Source organism: Euprymna scolopes, chromosome 19 (genome assembly GCF_053919585.1).
Source record: "Euprymna scolopes isolate OS-2025 chromosome 19, ASM5391958v1, whole genome shotgun sequence".
NCBI classification, from domain to species: Eukaryota; Metazoa; Mollusca; class Cephalopoda; order Sepiida; family Sepiolidae; genus Euprymna; species Euprymna scolopes.
In genome coordinates, this window is record NC_136500.1 from 110,615,993 (window position 1) to 110,641,627 (window position 25,635).

Here is a 25,635-nt window from a genome sequence, read left to right on the forward strand (position 1 = left end):
AGGGATTTCAAACAATAAATCAAGCATAAGCATTTAATTTAAACTCAACAAATAAATAAATTATGCAAGTTTGAAACATTATACAAAGAAAAACAATAATGGCACTAGTTCAAAATTATTCATACCTCTCTTACTAATAGTCAATAGCATGCCCTTTATTCTTAATAACTGCCTGTAACCGTTTGGGATATTTATCAACAAGGTTTTTACAAGTATCAACACTGATTTTTGACCATTCTTCAATGCAGTAGTTCTCCAAATCCCTCAAATTTCTAGGTTTCCGCTTTTTAACCTCAGTTTTCAATATGTGCCAGAGGTTTTCGATAGGGTTCAGGTCGGGACTCTGGCTAGGCCATTCCAAAACATTAATTTGATTATCCTCAAACCATTTCTTGACTATTTTGGCAGTATGTTTTGGATCATTATCCTATTGAAGGACCCAGTTTGGTCCTAAATGGAGCTTCTCCGCATCCTGTCTAATGTTTTTCTGGAGTATCTCCAAATATTGCTCCTTCTTCATGGTTCCATCTATCTTGACCAAACTACCTGGACCACTAGCCGAAAAGGAGCCCCAAAACATTAGGCTACCACCACCATGTTTCACCGTGGGTATGGTGTTCTTTGGGTTGTAAGCTTCTCCTTTCTTCCTTCAAACGTAAGAAGCATCCATATGGCCAAACAATTCAATTTTTGTTTCGTCAGTCCACAAAATACTTGAGAAAACGGACTCTGGAGAATTCACATGGGTCCTAGCAAACTTTAGACGTGCTGCAAGGTGTTTTCCGGTGTGCAATGGAGTCCTTCTTGGTCTTCTTCCTTTCAGACCATTTTCATGCAGAGTCCTTTGCAATGTTTGCCTTGATATTTTTATGCCAGAAGACTCCAGATTTTCTAAAATGTCCTTAGTAGTGGTGGTTGGATTTGCATTAACACTTCTTACAATATTCCTGGTGGCTCTAGCAGACAGTTTCCTTTTCCTTCCTCTACCAATCAAGTTGTTTGTTGTGTGGTGGCTCTGGAATTTTTTGATGATGCTCTGTACTGTTGCTGTAGGGACCTCAAATTTCTTGGAAATTGACTTGTAACCTAAACCATCCTTATGTGAATTCACAATTTTAGTCCTAAGATCATTACTAAGCTCTTTTTTCTTCCTCATTCTAATAATTTTTATTCTTTTATTGGTTTTCAGTTGATATCATTTTAATTTCTGAAAAATGCAAAAAAACGAAATGAAATTAATCAAAGGTTGTATAAAAGCATTCAAAATAAGAATCAAACAGAAAACAAACAGTCAGAAACTCGATTAATACTGAAAAAATAAGGGGGTATGATTATTTTTGAACATTGCAGATTTTATAAATAGCTGTATATTTCTTTTATTACAAGTATCCCGAGATTTTAAAATGACGAAAATGATCAGAAGAGGTTTATTAAGAATATGTATCAATATGGACGTAAACAATAAATTCTTACAAAAGTTACACCTAATAAACTCAATTTTCAAGGGGGGTATGAATAATATCGGGCACAAGTGTATATATATATATATATATATACTCGGGTTTTTTTATATTCAAAAGTAATGGACTAATGAATTCAACGAGGTTGTTAGATAGTGCTCAATAAAAAGAGCTAATAATACTTGTTTATTGTTATATAAACATGCTCACATCCCGCTGCTACAAATAGCCACTTGTTTGATTGAAACAAGTGGCTATTTGTAGCAGCGGGATGTGAGCATGTTTATATAACAATAAACAAGTATTATATATATATATATATATATATATATATATATATATATGTATTTTTTGACTCTCAGGTATATATCCGACACAGACATACTTAATCAATCGAGAACCACATCCATCTATATAAAAGATAAGATATTAATGGATATATAATTAAGAGTCAAAACAATGAAAAGAATATGCTGTTATCACAGCCCTAATAATAAAGCTGTGTGTGTGTGTGTGTGTGCGTGCACGAATAGGCTCCAATATGGTTTACTATTATATTAAACTGACAACATATAATGATAGAAGAGGTATCAAAGAGCAAAAATGATTGTTACATTTTGAACAGTGGTGGTTTATTAAAATTGTGGGGTCTGTGTACACGCCCGCTCCCCCAAAGAATGGAAATAACAAACAAAAACAAAAACTTTTACAAAGGTTTTTTTCTATAGATGCGCATGAGAATATTTTGATAAGTATGTTTCAGCTTCAACAGGGATGGCATAATAAAATTGTGGGGTCTGTGTCCGCGCCTACTTCATGGAATGAAAATATGCCACAAACTTTAAAAAAGACTTTTGATATCTGTCTATGTTAGTATACTTTGATAATTTTGTTACAGTTTGAAGAAATATGGTATAATTACATTATGGGGTCTACATTCGCGTCTCACCTCCATAGAATGGAAATATGTCACAAAGTTTAACAAGATTTTTTAATATAGATCCACATAAGAATATTGTGATAAGCGTGGTTAAACTTGAACAGGTGTGGTATAATAAAATAATGGGGTCTAGCTTTCATAAAATGGTTTTTATTTTTTTTTCACTAAAATATAGTTGACGAAAAATAAGTTGTTTTAGAGTAATGTTGAAACCAATTCAGGTGACCGAAACAGGATCTGACCAATATTTAAATAATCTATTATATAAAAGGCAAAATGTGTGTGTGTGTCACAAAAACTTTCGACAGACTTATCGGAACATGACAAAATCGACATGGAAAAATTGGCCAAAAACATTAATTCCTTCACCCTCAACTAGGCAGTTTTCTACAAGGAGGGGTCGATTTTTTCGTCGACATTTTCGCTAGTCATCGTCTCCTTTTGATTGACTATCCTTAATTCCAACATTCGTGACATCCAGTTTCGTGATGGACGCATTAGCTAAGACATTAGTTTTTTTTCACCTTCTTTTCCTCCTTCGTGTTACGGGTTCGAGCCTGCCTGCCAACTATCATTTTTTTTTATTTTAACACCTTTCTCCACCCGGGTTGCCTATAACCCCCCCCCCCCCCCGCTACTATCACTTGTTTTTTTTTGTGGTATAGTTAGGAATCCCGGGGGTTCCTAACTACACCACCTCACCACACCCGGGCAACGCTGGGTACCCCCGCTAGTATATATATATATATATATATATATATATATATATATATATATATATAGTCGAAATTGAAACCAAAACTTATGAAGAATTCTTGATAAAATTATTTATTTAAAAAAATAGATTACTGGAGTGTCATCATCTAAAATCGAAACCGAAACCAAAACTTTGGAAGAATTTTTGGTAAAATTATTTATAAAAAAAAAAAAAAAAAATAGATGACTTAACTGCAATCAGCTATAATCGAAACCGAAACCGAAGCCAAAACTTATGAAGAATTCTTGGTAAAATTATTTATGTCAAGAAACGGAAGTCTATAACAATTAAACGAGAGTTACTCGAGTGGATATAAGCGTGACACAAAATAAATCACACACGCTAAGATAATACTAACTTCGGGTTTGTATTACTGTACACATAGATTCGAAAAAGTTGTCAAAAAACAAATATTTAACAAATAAATGTTATCAAAGGCAAGATAAGTTACTTTTCTACCTAACTGGATATGTTTTTAGTGTTTTTAGTTATGTAACATTTTTATTCAGCTCGAAAAACATACAGTGTTTATCGATGTATTGGAAAGTTAAAAATGGCGGCCGACTCTCTCTTTCACACGGTAAGTTTGTGAAAAGGAGTTAAAAATAAAAAACTAGACAAAATACTGTTAGAAACTCGCTCAATATATGTTACCGTGACATAGGGCTTATATATTCGGTGGGTCTTTAATAGTATTTTGTATAGTTTTTATTTTAACTCCTTTTCTCAAACTTACCGTGTTAAAGAGAGAGTCAGCCGCCATTTTTAACTTTCCAATACATCGGTAAACACTGTGTGTTTTTCGAGCTGAATAAACATGTTACATTAAATAAAAACACTACAAACTATCCAGTTTGGTAGAAAAGTAACTTAACTTGCCTTTGATAACATTTATTTGTTATATATTTGTTTTTTGACAACTTTTTCGAATCTATGTGTACAGTAATACAAACCTCTAACTTCAACTTTTAGTACCCTAACTTAAGTTTTTTTTTTAATGTTAAAGATTTCAACAATAACTAAAAAAAAAAAATACTTCCTCTCTAATTGATTTTAAATAAATGAAAATTAAAAAAAATAAATTGCATTCTTAAAAATTAATTATAATTAACAATTAATGATACAGTTATCGCCGAAAGGGAGACGCTATTTTTATTTCGAGCACCTATCGATTAGAATGAGAGAGAGAAATCAGAATTTTAAACTATGGACTAAGTAGAATTTTAAACTATGGCCATTTAAAAATATAGCCTAACAAAATGGCCATTTTAAACTATGGCCTAACAAAATCAGAATTTTAAACTATGGCCTAACAAAATCAGAATTTTAAATTATGGCCTAACAAAATCAGAATTTTAAACTATGGCCAAACAAAAAAATTAAACTAGATGTTAATTACTTCCGGAACGAACTATTAAAAAAAGTAAACAAAGAAAGTGAAAGAACATATATCCGTAATTGTTTAATTGAAAATGTTTCAATTTAATTAATGAAAACGGGAAAATTTTTCATGAAACGTATATATTTTTTATTATTAAAAGCAGAAAAGGAAAATGACAATATTTTTTAAACTGGGAGAGTGCGCCATTTGAAAACTAAAATATTTATTGCATAAAAATATATCAAAAATTGTAAAGACTTTTATTAAAAAGTCTGCGTAAGAAAATATAATTTTAATAAAATAATTCTGTAATTTTTTTTTTTTTCCTACTTCGGCCATAGTTTAAAATTACTGATTTCTCCCTCTGATTCTAATCGACAGGCGCTCGAAATAAAATGGCGTCTCCATTTTCGGCGATAAACTGTAGAAGTACCAAATTAATATACATAAAGAAAGAAAAGGTATACATTGGTTTTGAGGGAGTATTTTACAATTGAGTAGGCCTATGTTTTAGCGTCCCAAGTCCCTTTCAATTTGGTACCGTTGTTTTTCTACCAGAGCTCCGAAAAGAACGTAACACCGGACACCGCACAGTAATAGGAGGTTAAAATCGAGTTCCGCGTGTTTGGTGCACGTATACGATGTTAGCATTAAGTAAAAGGAGCGCTTAAAAGAGGTAAATTAATCGTTGAGTAGTTAACTACACAAAGATTCAAGAATTACTCTGATAATAGCCATTCTGGATGGGACACAAATAATAATGTCCCTAGTCAGTCGAAAAATATTTCTCTTCCTCAGACAGAACAGAGATAATTTTAATCTTAACAAAAGATTGGCAATTTGTAGCATAGACAACAAAACAAAAACTCACCAAATAAATGTCACCATAATATTTATTGGGTGAGTTTCTCTACCAGTGTTTTGTCTAATTTTTGCATTTGAGCAATTACCGAACTCACAGAGATGACCATATCTCATGTTTGCCATTTTTTTTCTTGTTCTAAACACTCAACACTACTTGTGTTTCAAACTCAATAAACGCTTTAAAATAAGTTAAAACACTAAAAACTTATCCAGGTAGATAGAACAGTAACGTATCTTGCTTTTGGTACCATTTATTTGTTATTGTGTTTGTTTCTTTTACCAATTTTTCATTTTGTTGTCTATACTACAAAATGCACCGAAAGATTTCGGCAAATGTTTACTTTATTGTCCTAAAATCCACATTGACAAAAATAAATAAATAAAAAGGGCGTAGAGTGCCATTAACATTAACTCTATAAGATACTATTATGCCGATGTGGAAACTGTAGAATTGGTATCTTTTACCAATCCAATCATTAAATCTAAATCCGGGTTGGCCGTGTAGACATCTCGGACTTATGGTTAGTGTTGTTTTTAATGAAGTGTTTGTTTTCGTTTTATTTTCCAGAGAACACCATAAAGTAAACATTAGATGTTCACTTTAAGGTAGGATAAATTTTAAGTCATCTCAGTCTAAAAGGATTACTTTTATCAGTGATAAATCAGACCCTACCATCGTTCACAGAGAAAAAAAAAAAGCATGGATTTACAATTACTTTATCAAACTACTAGGCGGACCTAAATGAGAACCGCCCCCGCCTGCTTCTATAATTGTTATTATATTTTTTAGTATGTAGTATAGTTTTCGAGGTTGGGAGTGTTTATTCCGAAAGCCGTTCGTTCTCTTAACATGGTGAGGTTGAGAGTATTTATATTAAGCTCGCTTAGGCCTTAAAAAAAATACTAGCTGCAGAATAATACCGGTTAAAATCATGGTGGGGTAGGAGTGATTATTCTCGTTTAGGTCCACCAACTACTGAAATTCAGCACTCTCTCTCTCTCTCTCTATATATATATATATATATATATAATGTGTGTGTGTGTGAAATTCAATATATATATAATGTGTGTGTGTGTGATATTCAATATATATATATATAATGTGTGTGTGTGTGTGTGTGTGAAATTCAAACACTAAAACTTTATCAAGGTAGATAGAAGAGTAGAAGAGTACCTATTTACTATGCCTTCCCACGGGACAGAGTTAGACACCAGGGTCGTTTTTTAACGTGGAGAAAAGGTACAAAAATAAAAAATTGTCTCAGTCGTGAAGGAAGGCTCCACTGAAAGAGAACAAGAAATGTAAATGCAGCATCTGAAGCACAGATACTACACTTTGATCTTGACCAAAAAAAGAGTAACGTATCTTGCTTTTGGCAACATTTGTTATTTGTTTGTTTTATGTTTGTTTATCATATATATTGCTAAAATTCAGCATATATATATATATATATATATATATATATATATATATATATATATATATATATATATATATATATAAATGATATTTGCTTCTAATTAATATTTCTTTATTGCTTCGTTGTAATGTTATTGCACTAATAATGGGGAAAAAATGTTGCGATTCTGTCCATCCGTAAATCGAAAACAACTACCACTTAAGCTTTATTATCAAATTTGCGCTTTTACATTTGGACCACTCTTATCGGAAATAATAATAATCATAATAAAAACAACTGTTTTCTTTGGAAGTATTCAGCTGGTCGTTTAAAGAAAAGGAAATAGTTTAATTTCAATAACACCAAAAAATACGATTTCAATAAAACGAATAATATAAATTTTATTTGGGTCCGACTAAATTCTCTCCAAAATTCTTTAACACATTTTCCTTCCTCTCTGTCTCTACTTACCTTTCTTTTTCTGTGTTGTAAAATGAATTCTGCGTTCGTTTTTTTTTGTAATCAACAATTTTTTGTAATTTTATTCTTTTAACTTTCACTGAATCTTCAAAAATTAATTATTATTTGATAATCTGATCAATTGTTTTCAATATAGCAATTTTTGTCAACAAAATAAACGCTACTGGTCCATTTCGCCCCTTTCTAGACTAGTCCATTACGAACTGAGCTAGTCATATTTCTACAGCCGCACATACGAACATTATTGGCTTTAGTTAGTCCGATAACAACACAATTGTAAAAGTAATTTGTGATTCATATTACAAAATAGCGTCTGCCCCCACCATCACAATAATACTAGTCCTAATGACAACAACTGACTTTACTGTAGAAACTAAATTACTTTTTTGGTCGAACATATATGATGCCATTTCCCCCTCTCGGTCCCAAAATGTTAATTGACCCCTCCGGCGGAGGGGCCCTCCGCGCCGCGGTTGTAAATTCCAAGTCCTTAACTCTGGTTAGTTCACCAAAAAAATAAAATGAGGCTCCATTATTTTGATATTAGGGTTGAAGAGTTGAAGGTTTTAGAGTCGAATTTTTCAATCTCCAAAGAATCAACGGACAGTATAAATAATGGAAGACTTTGGAACCCTAGGAATTGGACCTTCCGACTCTGCAACTCTAGTATGTATGTATATTAATGTGTACATATATGTGTATAGTAAGCTACGGCTTCTCCTGCTTTTGTCCAATGTTACATGTTTTACTATTTCTTAACACTTTTGTATTTCAACAGTTTACTTCACATCATTGTGTCATTTAGATAAAGACTCTACAGACTTTCTGCCATTTTGGCATGCCACTGTCATCATGGGTCATAGAAATATTTCTCTAAAATCCCCCTAAAATCTTTCCCCCAAACGGGAACTCTAAAAAAGCATCGTTCGAAAAATGTGTCAAGGTTGGTGCCTGCAACATGAGAAACAAGACAATATAGGAATGGAGAAAAAAATTAATTCATTTATTACTGAACAAATATTTTATACTAGCAGGACTTGTGGAAATTCCACATAATATATTTTGATAAAGCTGATATTTTTGTGGATAAGGCAAAAACTTAGTTCTTGGGATAGAAAAACCAATACAGTTTTTGAAGACCAACTGCTTCAAATTCGTAAAATTTTGCTTTTAAAAGGTGTTGTGGACCAGGATATAAATACCCTAACTCGCTACAAAAGAAAATAATGAAACAAATGGAATGAAGGAAACAAAACTCAATTGCTGCATGAAATAAACATGTCGTTTATTCTCTGTCAAAATTAAATGGTTTAGGTGTAACACGTGTTCATTCAGGCGTTGACAACTACATGCGTGGAAAAGGAAAGGAATGAAGTTGAGGATGAGAAATAGCTGTCCCGCACGTAGAAAGGGAAATAGAAAGGGAGTGTTTGCCTCAGCAAAACCGTGCGTTCATGATAGCAGTCGTCCACGTGGAAAAGTCTTCAAGCCAAAAGCTATGGACACCGAACTTGCCTGGTTGACGAAACCAGGCAAAAGGGAAGAAAGAGGAAGTTGAATGGTGTTGTGGACTTTTATATCGGGGTGAGTGTTCTGACTATGCATGTCTAGAATCCCTTTCAGGGGAAGTGACGTTTCCCATGTGAGTGTATATATGTGAACGTGAATGTATGTATGTGTCTGTGCGTGCGTACATGTGGGTGTGTGTATGAGGACGTGTATATGCGTGCGTGTGTGTGTGCGTATGTGCGTGCGTACATGTGGGTGTGTATATGTGAGGAAAAACATATTCGAACAAAGGTCAATCTGGTAACCCTAGACAAGAATATGAAAGTGACGTTCCTTTGATGTACCCTCGTTTACAAATATCTAAGCCCCGAAAACATGATGTACAGATTAACTTAAGGAGGAACAAGTTGAACATTTATATATATCAATGCGAAATTTTCCAGACAATCAAACTATATATTTGCATTCTTATTTTTGTAAAAGAAATTAGCACTTGTTCATTTTAATGTTCTCATGCATATTTAGAAAGGCATTCATAACATGGGTAGAGCTTTAATATTTTCCTTGTTGCAGATGGAACTCTTCTAAAATGGAAAAATAAAATTCTAGTTGATTATTATCCTTAAGTTTCAATGAAGGTTAATATTTTTTAGTAATAAATATTTCCATGCAGTTTTCCTAGTATTTGATTGATAACTCTATTTTGAAAGAGAAAAAGGCAAGTCAGTCTCCATTTTGAAGGAGTGCAATGTTGACAATGATGTCAAGCTTAGATATTATTTATTATGGGCCGGTGTTGATGGACCAAAAATAAATGACACATTTATTTTTTGGCCATGAAAAAGAAAGGGCAATTGAAACATACAATAAATACTTTAGATAGTATGTGAACCCAAGATCAAATTTTCCTGTGGCATGGCACAAACTGCTAAAGTGCAAACAAAATTAGACGATTCAGCACACTCATTCTTGAAATGACTTCACCAAACAATGTGAATACGACTAAATGGTAGAAGACACCTTTATAGTCTGACATCTCTTATGTTCAGCATTTATCTAAAGTCAGTGCAGAAATACTTAATTAAGGAAGTTACTACAGCAAAAGCACTATGCATAATAAAGAGGATGCGACCTCAAGTAAATTTTTTTTTTTTTTTTACACAGGCATCACCACATTATCAAGGCCAAAAGGCCACTCCAGGATAAGGGTTAAAGAGTGTACAGTAGAAATTGGACAATATAGTAATCATTAGTCATGAAAATTCGGTAAATTTGTTAACTTCTATGGAACGGCTCATCAAGAACTTATTTACGTTAGACTTGAAGACAACCATATTGTAGTCAGCCAGAAAGTAGGAAAATGGAAGACAATTCTACAGGCGTGCAGTTCTAAGAAAGAAGCTTTGTTCATGGAATCTACGTTTAGGTTGAGGCACAGATAAAGAGTGGGGGGAATTATTGATAGTGTTTTCAGCTAGACGAATGTTTCTTGTGAAAGTTTGGCAAAGGGGGACCATAGACTGAAGCTCAGTTGAACACTTTCCATGAAAATAATGATACATCAGAGACAAACTCGCAACATCTCTTCTGTGAGATAGAGGTTGTAGGGAAGAGAAAAGGACATCTCCTACGAGGCTACGAAGTCTATTTTGAACTCTATCAAGGCAGAACAAGTCCTTTCTAGCAGCTCCTGCCCAGATGTGGCAACAGTATTCCAATCTTGGACGTACCTGGCTCTTATATAGATAGAGAATAGCATCAGCAGTGAGATATCTACCGGATCGATAGAAAGATCCCACCATTTTTCCAGCGGCCTTGGCAACAGACTTGATGTACGTGTTCCATTTAAGATCAGGAGTAACGGTCAAGCCCAGAAGCTTGTCAAAACTTGAGGCCTCCTGAAGACGAGAGCCATTCATTTCAGTTGATGCCAGATGTGGATCAGAATGTTGATGATGTAAAGAGAGAAGCTTGGTTCAAGATGCATTAAAAGTAACTAGCCACTTCTTTCCCCATTGTAGCACGTGCTCAAGATCAGAGGAGAGAGAATCGGAGAGAACTTGGTCGTTTAATGTCTTAGATGTGCTACCATAAATGGTAGTATCATCAGCATAAATGCCTACAAATGATGTAAGGATGTGATTTGGAAGATCATTAATGTAGATCAGGAATAGAGTTGGGCCCAAGATTGACCCCTGAGGGACTCCAGCATTAATACTGTGAGCTTCTGATTTTTGCCCCTCAACTACTACTCTTATGAACCTATCAGAGAGAAATGATTTAATAATTGAGAAGACATTTCCAGCTATACCATAACTAGAGATCTTGTGAAGTAAACCTTCATGCCATACTCTATCAAAGGCCTTAGATATGTCAAGAGCAATTGCCCTAGAAAGGTTGCCTCCATCGAGAGATTTGCTAATCCTATGAGATATAACTTTAAGCACATCTGCTGTAGATCTAGCAGAATGGAAACCATATTGAAGCTATATGCACCCCAGTAAAAGAGAGCAGTATGCATTCAATTCAGGTTAAGAATAATAAAAAGCCAACACAGTGTGGATATTGTGGCAAAGGACATTTTTGACAAGGAATGCCCAGCAAAAGGAAAATCATGCTTGATATGCTACAAAAAGAGAGACTTTGCTAATGTTTGACACTCTAAGATTGGAGATAAAAAAAACAATTGAATAAAAAATGACACAATCACAATGGCACAAAAACACAAGAATCCACATAGCGGCACAAAATGAAAGTGATGCTAGTGGTTCGAGTGAAAATATATGTTTATACACCATTTAGTAGCTACCATCAACCACTACAGAAGTGTATATCAAGTTAAAAATTGGCAACAAGCAAATGCAGATAGGCGTCAGTGCTAACGCTGATACAGGTGCGATGAGCAATCTTTTGCTCAATGAAGAATATAAAAAAATGCATAGAGTGGCACTCAAATCAACAGCAATAAGTTTCATTACTTTTGGCAGAACTGCATGTAAATGCGAAAGAGCCAATATTGATAGGACTACATTCATCATGGAAGATAAGGTTAGTGACCCTAAACTTAAGCTGTAAAATAAGTCGTTACAGCTACCAAAAATCATCAGGTACAGACAAACAATGACCAAGCATCCCAGCAGAATACAAAACCATTTCCAATGCCAAGATCAAGTTGTAAAGGAAATTTAAATGAAAGAAAATTATTCAGGAATTTCTTGATATTTTCGATTCTATTGGTTGTCTACCTGGTTAATATACCATTCATGTGAACCCAGAAGTACCACCAGTTGTATACCGACCTAGAAAAATTCTGCTTTAAAAGAGAAGTTAAAAATGGAACTGGACTCCCTAGTAGCCCAAGGCATAATATCCCCTGTGATAAAACTAACACCATGATCGAATTCATTTGTTTGTGTAACCAAGACCAATGGTTCAGTCAGACTATACTTATACCCTTGTGACTTAAATGGCGCAAAACGGTTCACAACTGCTGACATCACGTCTGGATACTGGCACCTAAGTCTGGATGAGAATTCAAGAAGATTTACATTTATAACATCATATAGTAGGTATATGTTCAACAGGTTTCTCATGAGAGTAAAATTCACCCAAGATGAATTTCAAAGAGCCATGACAGAGAATTTTGGTAACCTTAAAAACGGCCTTTCTATATGAGATGACATAATCGTATATGGACTCAAAGAAGATGATATCAGTCATGACAAAGCACTGAAGCAATTAATGCTTTGGGCAAGGGAAGAAAAAGTTGCAAGTTCAACTCAGAGAAATTTGTGGTAAAGACATCTGAAATAGCCTTTTTTGGTCGTATCATTTTGAAACATGATATCAAACCAGATCCTAAGAAAATAGAGGCGATTATACAAATGTAACCACTCAAGGATGTAAAACAGCTCACCAGTTTTCTAGGATTGGTTAATTACCTGAACAAATGCTCACCACAACTTGCAATTTTGACTAAACCCCTTCGTGACTTGATATCTAAAAGAAATGATTTCACATGGTCATCCCAGCTACAGAAAGTATTTGAGGAAATCAAAGAAATGCAACATTCCAATGTTTTCACCCAAAGGAATCTGTCATGTTACAAGTGGATGCATGGACCACAAAATAGGGCAGCTCTGTTACAGACGGGGATGCCAAGCAAGACAGAGTCAGGCCCAGAAACTCGATCCCTAAACATCGAGAAGAAAATGTTAGCCATCTTTTTTGATTTGGAGAGATTTCACTATTATATGTGCGGTCACAAAATAACCATCCATACAGATCATAAGTCATTAGAATCGATAACATTAAAGAACCTATCATAAGCACCTCCAAGACTTGCAAGAATGCTATTGAAAGTGGAAGGATATGATTTCATGCTGAAATATACCTCAGGAAAAGCAGTAACAATTGCAGACTGCCTATCGCAAGTATCACCTAGACCTAGCTAGCACATTGAAGGAATATACCTTAATGTCCACAGTATGATAACTTATTTTAATTTTTCACCAACCAGAATAAAGAATATCAAAGTTGAGACATTGCAAGACCCATTACTAAAAGAACTTGTAAATGTCTGGCTAGCCTACCAATTGAGTTGATTGCCCTACTGTTTTGGAACTTTAGAGATAAGATTGTGGTTCAAGATGGTATTTTGCTTAAGAGCAACAAAGTCATAATACCAGTCTCCCTGCAAAGAGATATATTAGAAGGACACCACTAGTATCAAAGCAGCAACTTGGTGATGAGCAGACAAGAACAGCAAATCAAAGAACTGTTATAACAAGCAGCATAACAAACAACAGCTACCTCTACATACAGAGCAGAAAGCCTATTTCCAGCATGAGAAAACAAAGCTATGAGAACCTGGAATCATTCAGCATTCTGCTACGGCACCAAGATCCTACACAGTTGAGTCTGAAAGTGGTAACATCTGCCAAAGGAATAACCAATTCATCAGACCAGCTAAAAAAACTTGATACTTGAAGGTAGATCTGACCAACCACACACACTTGAAGAAACTGCATATCAGCAATGTTCCAACGCCACACACACTTCAGAACTAGTCATCACCTGAACTTAGCCAGAGGAGGAGGTCTGAGAGCCAGGCATCACCTACACGGATTTTTTGTCATTTAATAAATTGATCACATGAGGGTATTATGAGATTAAATCAAAATTTAATATTTAAAAATATATTAATTCTTGCTAAAGTTAATGTTTTAAAGAATAATTAAATTGTATTAAAAACGCACACAGCAAAAAAACAAAAAACAAAAAAAAACAACAAAAAAACACTGTACATAAAAATCAATCTTGGTCGCAACCATTCGTGAAACATTCACAAAAATCCAAACAAGTCAGTTATTTTATATTTGTTTCTGCCATTATTAAGTGTGGCTTAAATTTATTTATTTATTTTATTATAATTATGATTATTATGTTTTATTAAAAAGTTCTGTAAATATATTAAAAATGCACTCAGAAAGGCATCCATTTATTTAAATATCTTTTATTTAAATATATTCGTTTTGTTACTTATAAAACATGTTTTGTAAATATATATTTTTCTGTTAAATCTTCAAAAGTTTAGTAAATATATTTTTAAAAATCTTGCTTGCGAATATTCGACCATGTCTGCTATTTGACCTGTTTACAAACAACCAACCCCATGTGCTTGTGCTAATGTCAAGGTCGAATCACCGGTGTCACTTGAAATGTCGCTAGTCGTCGTCTTCTGCTACAGGGTATCTATTCTTTACTTGATCCCTTTTTCCTTTCCAACTTAAGACTCACCTATAAAATGACGACCTTTAGATAGAATATTATGGTAATATCCTATTTTAGTGCCAGAAAAATAAATGTCCAAAAAAATTCAATGTAAACAAAAAATTAAATACAAAGTTTATTTGTATAAAAATAAACAAAAAAAAAGCAACACTTTTTTTGTATATAAGTAAAAACATCTCACAATTCAACAGGTCTAACTTTTAGAATTTTCAGAATTTCAATAAAACAATGTTAAAACTTTATATAAATATTTGTTTAGTTTCAATTAAATTGGTTCAAATACAAAGTTATTTTAAATGATTATAGTCACATATCTTTGTAACTTCATTTCATATGAGAATATTCACCAGTCACTATTTTTTTCTCGATGATAACTACAAAGTGGGTGTTCAGTTTAGTAGAACATTATAATTGAAAACTCATACCTGACGATAAAAGTTATAATTTTTTTTTTTAAATCTGAAAGTTATGTATGTAATCGATGAGATTAACCAGTAAAAAGTAAAAATATACACACACACACACACATATATATATATATATATATATATATATATATATATATATATATATATATATATATATATATACAAAAAGAAATTAGAAAACGTGAAAATTGTGGAATTTAAAGGGGGAGGGTAAATCTTGTAGACGTTTGCCAATTTATTATTGTTTTTCTTATATTTAAAATATAATTGAGAAGTTAGATACCTTTTTTAATCCACTTTAAGATTTACTTTAATAAAAACGGACATTTTCGTTTCAACAAATATACACACAACTAATGAATTGTGAATTGGTTAGAGCCATTTAAATACCACAATCTACTTAATGTAATATTATTTTTTTTTTTTTTTAAATTTAAGATCAGATTAGAGACCGCCTCTAGTTTGCGCCTTTAAAACTTGTAAATTACACATACTCTATTCAGAAACCGGTAATTCTTTCTTGGGATGCCAGCATGCCAGATTTCAATCCGCCATTTTGGTTCACCATGCCAATGTGCTAAATTTCATCTATATATATAAAAGCCAAACGTCTGTGTGTATGTATGTATGTATGTTTGTTTGTAACGCTAAAACTTTTGAAAGACGGAACCAAACTTGACAAATTAGGTATCATATCGAAGCCCCATCACCCGGATGACAAATATCGAAATTTCACGTCAAACGGACCACTAGAAGTTGGTCAACTGATCAGTTATCTTCGAGGGGGGGCCCAAAAAAACCTGTCATTAACGCTAAAACTTGAGATGAAAGATTCCTCTCCCCTAAGAATAAAACATATGTTCAATATCTGCTTTTGTTTTTTCATTGTTTATACGGTCCCGAGCAACGCCGGGTAGCCCTGCTAGTTCTGTTATAAAAACAAATTTCTACAGAGAAAAAAACTTATTTGAACATTTTTATCTAGACAAAAATATCCAACAAAGCTGAATTCAATGTTTTGCTTCTAAAACAAAATTAACTTTTTTAATAAATCTCTGTGTGGCGTACCGGGAAAATATTTTTTCTAAATAATAAAATTGAATAAAGTTTATTTTTACAAGAATCTTTATGCATTTATCTAGCGAATAAACATAAAATTATATATGAAAAACCATGTCTATTATTTTTAATTTCAATTTTAAAGAGTCTATCGTCAAATTGTCATTTTCTTTTAAAATACATTATTCTAAATGCAAAAATTAAAATGAAATATTAAAATATAATTTTATCTTTCATATAATTAATGTATATAAAATTAAATATAAAAATATTAAATTATTTTTTATGTAATATCTAATCAAAATTTAAAAATTATGTGGGGGAGATGAGTTTGATTTTTTTTTTTTGAAAATGAGACTAGTTTAATTTTGATAAATATAACTAGAAAAACTTAATTTTTCACCTCTGGTCTTGTATCTTAAACTGTTTTACTTTCAACGTATAAAGATTCTCATAATAATAAACGTTATTCAATTTTATTCTTTTTAAAAATGATAAACATGGTTTTTCATATATAATTTTATGTTTATTTGCTAGATAAATGTATAAAGATTCTTGTAAAAATAAACTTTATTCAATTTTATTCTTTAGAAAAATATTTAAACGGTACGCCACACACAATTTTATCAAAACAAGTCAGTTTTTTTTTAAGAAATAAAAAGTCAATTCATTCCCACTGCATAAGTTGAATTTAAAAAAAAAATAATAAACATGGTTTTTCATATATAATTTTATGTTTATAGAGGCTAGATAAATTTATAAAGATTCTCATAAAAAGTAAATGGTATTCAATTTTATTCTTTAAAAAAACAAAATATTTTCCTGGTATGCCAGACGCAATTTTATCAAAAATGTTAGTTTTGTTTTAGAAGCAAAACATCAACTTCAGCTCTGTTGTTGGATTTAAAAAAAATAATAAACGTGGTTTTTCATATGTAATTTTATGTTATTCACTAGATAAAAATGTAAAAATTAGTTTTTTCTTTTCTGTACAAAGTTGTTTTTATGCCAGAATAAAATTTGGTGCACTGGGCATACTTTTTGTCAAACCAAAATGGCATCATGGCATGCTTGTGTCCCAAAAAAGAATTCATATATATATATATATATATATATATATATATATATATATATATATATATATATATATATATACTAACAAAAGTACCCATCGTTGACTGGGTTAAAAAACAGCCTACAGAAAATGGACTCTGAATTATGAAAGTATGATAGGTAATGAAAAGGAAGGGTTGTAAAGAGATAGCTTAGAATTTGGGGGTATCAAAACCAAAGCAAAATATGATGAAAGTAAAAATAAAATAGATAAAACGTCGATCTCCGTCCACGTGGACGTTAAATGCGCGTACGCCCAACAATTAATTCCTCTCATGGAGGTGGACTTTTTACCCTTTTCTATCTCTCCGCTAATTATTGTTTAATTCTTCCTAAAAGATCTGGTTATTTCTAACCAAGAACTTTCATTTTTCTACATCATTTCATTCAATTACCTCAATCGCAGGAAGAGACTTTCAATTAATGATTTTTATTATTTTGAGTTTGCAGAACTAAACATTGACACCCATAGGCCTGCAACAATATATATATATATATATATATATATATATATATATATATATATATATATATAAGAGTTGTATTTTCTTTTTAAATAAATAGAAGAAAAAAAAAGTTCTTGGACTTTGGGCTAGAATCAAAATGTAGTTTGTTTGTTTTTTTTTGGTACTAGAATCTTCCCAATCCATGCATCCTTTTCTTTTTTGCCCCGGTCTTTTCACCACTTGGAGGTCACCTTCCACCCCCATTTTTCCTCCCTAATTTTTCCTCTTCATATCCCCCAGTAAATCACCTCAATCCTAGTTAGAGACCATCCTGCTTGTTTTCGGTTCCCGGAAAACAGTAGGCGATCTAGGACCGGGAGGGACCATACTGTGACGTCAGAGCAAAGCAAACAGTCAATCTCTCTACTTACTCTCTATATATATCTCGCTATCTCTCTCTTTCTTAATGAACCAGATAACCCCCTCTCTCTGTGAATGATGTGGCGTGGCAGACACTTGGCTGAGGGAAATGGGACAGAGGTTGGGTGTGAATACTGCCGTAGCGAGCGGAAATACGTTGTCATGGCAACCAGACAGTGAAAATTCGTGGCGGGAAACGCGAAGCACGAGGGATTTGAAAATAAGAAATAAACAGTTGGCGAAAAGAAGCGAGACAGCCTGGTATACAAACAGTCGCTCCGAGAATCGGACCTCATCGAAGATTGAGATTTGGATCAGTTAAACTGCGGATTATTAGTCAAATACAATCGTATTGTCGATTAACCTCAACATTTAATCTGGCTGAGATTTGAATTAATTAAATTGCGGATTATCATTCCAAATACAATCGTATTGTCGATTGAATTCTTCTTTGGAACTAAGATTCGAGGAAGAGATAAACTTTCGCCATCTCAACTTTTTTTCTTGGATATTGTGTTTGCGAACTTTTAATCCGTGTTTACCCTAACGGATAAAAACAGATAAGTTTGGCCTATTTCATGCCAATATCTTTTCCTTTCCACAAACTTTTATACATATTGTACTGTATTTTGCATGTCGCATACACCTGGCAAACCCCCCCCCCCCCCCAAAATACGTCTGTCTCACTCATTCTTTGTATCGGAACTTTTTCTTCTTCCTTTGTATATAAAAATCTTTCTTGAATTCTAAACTTTTATTGAGTGTTCATTTCGTCATTTTTGCTCTATTGTTCCTTTCTCCTTATTGATATGTTTCGCTGGTTAATCTGACATCTGACGATTAACCGAAGATAATTATGAGATGTTGGATATAAAATAAAATAAATTCTTATGTCTCGATTTGACTGCCAATCAATTCGGTCATCCAATAACCGGGTCGTGACAATACTAACATACCCCACTAGGCATTTTATTTGTTGCAATCTTTTCTTTTTTCTTATTTTATTTTCCTCACTCCACTCCACAAGCTTTTTGCAATAAGGAACTTTTACACCATCAAATTCAAAGACTTAAACAAATGAACTATTTCTGTTTTTGTTTATATATATTAAAAACAAAATATTTAAAAAAATGTATACAGAAAAACGTTTGGGGAATTTAAGTGTGAGTGTGATATTGTGGTAATTTCACAAGTTGTATAGACAATAGAAGACCCTGCACCCCCCCGTTCCCCAATTCCTTATAGGGCTTCATGCCTAAGTTTCTTGTTTGTGATTTTTTTTTCAACCTTAAATTGTAAATTTTTACCGGCAATAAACTATATATAAAGGATCAAAGTGTAGTATCTGTTCTGATGCTGAACTTTTTTCACTTCACTTTTTTGGTTTCGGTTAGTGGAGGAGAAATCCTTCATGACTGATACATTTTTATTTTTTTTACTAACCGGAGTGCCCCTTTTTGGGGAGCTAGTTCTCTCCCCCCCCCCCTTAAAAACCGATCTTGTGTCTAACTCTGCCCTCTTGGGGAGGCAAGTAAACAAAAAAATTTTTTTAAATAAATAGAAAAAGGGTTTTTAATATGAATATCAATACACAAAAAACAAATATATATATATTTGTTTATTTATATGTGTGTGTAAGAGAGAGACTAATCTATCTATATATTTATAAAACGCAAATGACCTTGTAACGAGTGATGTAACCCACTTTCCGGTTTACGACATCCGTTTGCGCATGCGCGCATAAACATTAACACATACCAACGTAAACAAATGAACACAAATCGCTTCTTTTGCAAATTTTGACCTGCGCACTAAAACATTAACGTTATTATTTCGAAATTATTATTTAACATGGGAAGAGTGGGGGTGTTTTGCAACTATTCTTTATTACAACTATTCTGTCTCTATTTTCTTACAACTAAACAACTTTATTTATGTTAAGAGTGTAGATAAAAAAAGGTTCTAAGTTTATTAACAAATGAAGAAGAAAAAAATGCGTTAAAATAACTTAAACGTAATACAGAAATGAACGATGTAAAAAAAAAAAAGCAGACAGTATTAACAATTGTTTATTTGGATAATTTAAAATCGAAAAAACAAAAAAAACAAAAGAACAATTGGGACGCTGAAAACGTATAAGTATGGCCAACAACCACTTATAATTCAGTAACTGTAATTTTTTTTTTTTCAAAAATAATCAATTATAATAAACAGAACGACTCCTAGAAATCTATCTATATTCTTTTTTCATTTTAATATACTCTCAGAGAAATGTTTCTGTTATGTAAAAAATAAACTTATTTTCTTTGCGTCACAAGTGTCACGCTCATACATGAATTCCATAGCTAATATAACATACTGACCGAACGGGTTACGGGTAGTTTAGTTTGGCCTTTTGGTGTCAAGATCAAAGTGTAGTCTAAGTTTTTTGTTCATCGTTGATTTTTTTTCTGTATTTTTTTAACATGAATAAAAGATTTAATATCTCAAAGTGTAGTATCTGTTCTCTGATACATACACAGCGATAGTCAGTGTTGTTCTGGCGACACATTCTCGTGGCCGGCGAGCTTGTTGGGTAGCGTTCTGTCCGCACCCCCACTTTGTCTGTCTTTCTCTGCTCTCCCCCCTCCCCCACGGGGGGGGATCCGAGCTGATAATTTACGACCTTCCCGCGAGGGAGGGTCGGAAACACTTTCTCTCTTCCCTCCACTAACTTCCCACTCCCTCTCTCAGTTCTATCTCCCCTCTTGCCGCCTTTGGCGCCACTTCTTTTTGGCGCCAAAGTCGGCTCCCAATTTGGACGTCGACTCCACGTCACTCATTTTGGTGAATTATACAGGGAAGAGAGAGCTTCTTTCAAAAATGGACACCCCCAGCCCGGGGACCACCAATACCGATACCCCCAGCCAGGGGGCTACCACAAGAAAAACTGCTCCCCAAGAGGACGACTCCCCAACAGGGGAAGCAAAAAGCAACGGGGCATACCGCCCGGACACTAAACCAAAGGACGCCCCTCAGAAAGGAGAAAACTCACCAGCAGCTCCCCAAGAGGGCGACTCCCCACAAAGGGGAGGAAAAACAATGTTGGACGGGGCATCCCGTTCCGACAACAAAAATCAAGAGGCAGTAGCCCCAAAGGACGATAAGGGAGACAGTGCTCCCCAAGAGGTTGACTCCCCACAAAGGGGAGAAAAAACAATGTTGGACAGGGCATCCCGCTCTGACAACAAAAATCAAGAGGCAGTAGCCCCAAAGAACGATAAGAGAGACAGTGCTCCCCAGGAGGGCTACTGCCCCAAAAGGGGAGCAAATCAAGAAAACGAGGGGGCATACAGCCTAAACCTCCCCAAAACAAAAGGGGCAAAAGCTCCCAAAGACAATAAAGAGGACAATGCTCCCCAGGAGGCCGACTCCCCAAAAAGGGAAGTATTTCCTGGAAGAAGTATAGAGCAGGGAGAGTCGGTCCCAAAGGAAAGCGGAAAGGAAAATGCCCCTCAAAATAGCAACCCTTCCGCCAAGGAACAGCAAAAACAGTCCAACCTCACCAAAGATCCAACACCAACAAGAGGGTCGGCATGGGGGAAGACTGTAGAGAAGCAACTGTCCCCTCAAGAGTATAGAGACTTGTACTTGACCAAGTACAGACAATACATAGAGGGGGCAGAAATTAAACCAGTGCCAGGCGCTTGGGAGGCAATTGAAGACAGAGTGCTCTCCCTCATCATCTCGGATATGCCGGAAAACCGCCTCCTAGGGATGAAAAAGGAAGACATGGCAGGGCTCCTACACAAGCTAAACATCCCGGTATTATACCTGTACCAGAGGAGCTACGCCATGTGGGACATCCTCCTACCCACCAAGGAAGATGCGGAGAGACTCTCCCTACAGGAAATTAAGTATGGGAGAACAAAACTAAAGCCCGAATACCAGGGCAGGACAAGGACCCGGGTGCAGGTATTCAATGTACCTATGCAAATATCAGCAGAAATCCTGGGATCCTTCTTCACACAGTTCGGCGAGGTGGAAAAAATAACCCCAGTGCGGTCGAAAACCGGCATGCACTTGGGCAGCTACACTGTGGCCATGAGGCTAAAGAAAGAAGGCTTCCAGGCGATACCAGCACAGCTGACATTTAAGGAGGCAACTATGACAGTAGTAGTGGAGGGGCGTCGTCCGCACTGCTGGTTTTGCCAAAAACAGGGTCACATGGCCAAGAGCTGCCCTCAAAGGTCAAATCCTACTCAAGTGACATTAAAGGCGGTCCCAACCTCTGAGACAGCACCAGTGTCCAAACAGGCTGTCACAACTCCTGCAACCAGAGCACCAACCCCAGCACCGAGGAAACCCAAAACTGTGCAGGAGCCCAAAGGGGAGGAATGGATCACGGTAATGAGGCGGAAACGGAAGCCCACAATCCCATCTGCCACCGTCCCACAACCAACCCAACAACCAAGGCAGCAACAACAACAGCAGCCTCCACAACAGCCGCAGCAACAGCCATGGCAGCAGACACAGCAGCAGCAGCCAAACCAGCCGTTGAACCAGCCGCAGCAACAACATCAGCTGCCGCGGCCAATTCCACAACCAATGCCACGAAAACAGCAGCAACAACAAAAACAGCAGCAGCAGCAACAGCCAGAACAGCAGCAACAAAAACGGCTGCAGCAACCAGAAAAGCAACAGCATCAACCGGAGAAACAACAATTAGAGGAGCAGCAACAACCAACGGTCCCCACACCAATTGAGACGGGGATCAAGCGAAGAAAACACTGCTCCTCTGAGGATGAATCTGCTAGTGAGAGGGAGAGGAACTCAACCTCACCACTCCCCGGTTCATTCAAAAGAATAAAAAAGAAAAGGAAAGGGGAAGAAAAGGCAGCCCCCACTCCCTGTGAGCATACACCACCTCTAACAACAACACAACCCACTTCCACCCCCATACCACATACTGCACCAACACTAGACACCGCACTAACACCAACACCAACATCAGACACCGCACCAACACCAACACCAACATCAGACACCGCACCAACACCAGACACTGCACCAACACCAGACACTGCACCAACACCAACACCAGACACCGCACCAACACCAACACCAGACATCACACCAACACCAGACACCGCACCAACACCGACACCAGACACCACACAGACACTCGTCCCCACACCAATGCAAATTGAGCCGCCATCCCAGAAAGAAAAGAATGAACCCGGGAGGGGGAGAGACCCTTCAGATTCTCCCACTTACGGACTCACTCCAACAGGGACTCTCGCCCTCGAAACGAGAGAGGAACTTTGTTCTGTAGACCCCCTGTCTGTGGCAATGGGCGTACCACACCGGCAGAGAAAAAATTTAAAACCTCTGCTGGACTGCCAACAGATAGGGGGAAAAGACGTTAATGTCCCCTCTAATTTCCCGGACGCCCCACGGCTAACAACTTTCGTCAGGCTTCCTGAGGCCTGCAAAACCAACGTGTGGACAATGCTGGAAGCCGCTGAAGGGGCTGGTCCGGGAATTGAACTGATTAGGAAAAATGACCCTTCCCTTGAGGAACTCGCAAAACAATGCAAGGGAAGGGTCCCAGTGTTGGTCCATCCGTCACTCTATAGGGCCCTTAAATTGACTTACCCTTTGGATGTCGGCGGCATTGTGAGAGAAGGTCAGGACATGAAAAACCTGACCACCTTGAGCATTGCACACAACGTCGGTGTCCTTTCCCCGGCTGACTTCGGAGCTGAGTGTAACACACCTTAAGGTAGGTACCATGGCTTTGAATTTGGCTAGTCTGAATGCGAGGGGCTTGAGATCATCGGGCCGGGCGGCTCGCCTCCGGCACGACCTCTTGTCCCTGGGAGTGGATGTCGCTGCGATTCAGGAGACGCATTTCGTTTCCTCTGTGGACTGTCAGGTGCTGGCCCGAGACTTTGAGGTTTTCTCAGCATATGGCAGCCCGCGGGGGAAGGGAGTTTCCGTGCTGGTTAAACGTACCCTGTCGGCGACGGTCGACGTTGTCCATAGAGATGCAGTGGGTAGGCTGGTTGTGGCCGATGTTGCCGTAAAAGATTCTGTGTTTCGGGTGATTGCGGTTCATGCGCCCAGCACCGCTCGTGAGAGGGTCTCATTCTTCAGTCAGCTTGACGCGTTTGTAGATTGTCGGAAGCGGGTAGTGCTAATGGGGGATTGGAATTCCATCTTAGACCCCGACATAGATAAGGTAGGAGGCGGAGCTAGAGGATCGGAGAGGTGCGAGTCCAGCCTGGCTGATCTGATGGCTAGATGCGGTCTGGTCGACAGGTTTCGGGTCGAGCATCCAGGGCGGGAGATGTGGACGTGGACCAATAGTGTTTCCTCCTATCCAAATACTTATTTGGACAGGATGTTAGTCAGGAGAGGCGAAGTAGACTTCTTATCTTGTCCCACGTTCACTTGGCTAGGCCAGACGGACCATAAATTAGTTATGGCCCGGCTGAAGCTAGGAAATAGGCCTAAGTTAGCGGGGTACTGGAAGTTAAACACCTCCCTTCTGGAGATACAAGACTTCCAAGATCAGTTAAGAGAATTGATTAAAAAGGCACTAGTGGGGGCGGTTACCGGGAGTAAGTGGTGGTTAGGTCTCAAAGCCAAGATCAGAAGCTTCTCCGTCAAGTATGCCCAGCGCCTCGCACTAGATAAGGCCAAGACGAAGAAGAAGCTAGAGCAGAAACTAGCCCAGGCTACGGGGGAGGGTGATAGGGTTAGTCAGGAACTAGCTAAGCAGGACCTTCTACGCGAGACTAGCAAGCGTTACGAAGGCCAAGTAGTTAGAGCTAGGCTTAGAAAGATAGGCAACGAAGCAGTCAATTCTGATGCAGACGTGCGCCGTGAGGTTTCTAGGCGTGGCTCGGACAAATACATTGCAAAAATCAAACATCCGAATGGACGCACCCTGGAATCGACTCGGGAGATCTGCGAGGGGTTTCGAGAACATTTCGAGGAGCGTTTTACGCAGCAGCCCGATCTTCCGGTCCTTGAGTTTAGCGACTATTTGGCCGACTCTCCCCGCCTCGAGGCGGCTAGAGCGGCTGGTTGCGAGGGCCGGGTGACGGAGCGGGAGGTCTTTACTGCGCTGAAGCAGGTCAGCTGTGACAGATCGCCAGGACTTGATGGTCTGCCATACGAACTGTACTTGAGGCTGTCGCCCATGTTTCTGCCTCTTCTGACGGATATGTTCAACCATTGGTTTGCTCAGGGATCCATCCCAGGGCAGGTGACCAAGGGAGTGATCACATTGCTGAAGAAAGGTGACGGGCATGGAGGGGAAGAGTTAGACGACTACAGGCCCATAACTCTGCTAAACACAGAGTTGAAGATTTTGGCCAAGGTCCTGTCGAATCGGCTGCAGGTTGTTATCGACGAGTTGGTTGAACCGGAACAGAACTACGCTGTGAAGGGGAGATCGATTCAGAACAACTTGCACCTGATCCGCATGATCCTAGAGGGGGGAATAGATGACGACACGGAAGCCGCGCTGATAAACTTAGATCAGTCCAAAGCTTTCGATAGGGTCGACCATCGTTTCCTGGCATCTGTCTTAGAG

At 36.8% G+C, this 25,635-nt stretch overlaps 1 protein-coding gene and 1 long non-coding RNA gene across 6 annotated transcripts in view; one reads left to right on the forward strand and one right to left on the reverse strand.

Annotated features, from left to right (window-relative positions):
• Positions 1-7,472, reverse strand: part of LOC145239876 (uncharacterized) — a 34,268-nt gene extending 26,796 nt beyond the window's left edge. For both annotated transcript variants that reach the window (XR_013862385.1, XR_013862386.1), the window contains exon 1: positions 7,274-7,472. This is a non-coding gene — a long non-coding RNA (uncharacterized LOC145239876). The remainder of the gene's footprint in view (positions 1-7,273) is intronic.
• Positions 5,105-25,635, forward strand: part of LOC145239873 (tyrosine-protein kinase JAK2-like) — a 115,482-nt gene continuing 94,951 nt past the window's right edge. Inside the window, exons 1-2 of one of the 4 annotated variants that reach the window (XM_080103465.1) lie at positions 5,112-5,214; positions 5,971-6,008. The gene's annotated coding sequence lies outside the window, so the exon portion shown is untranslated. Of the gene's footprint in view, positions 5,215-5,970; positions 6,009-25,635 lie in introns of those variants that run through there. The other 3 variants (XM_080103463.1, XM_080103461.1, XM_080103462.1) reach the window with 3 other exon arrangements.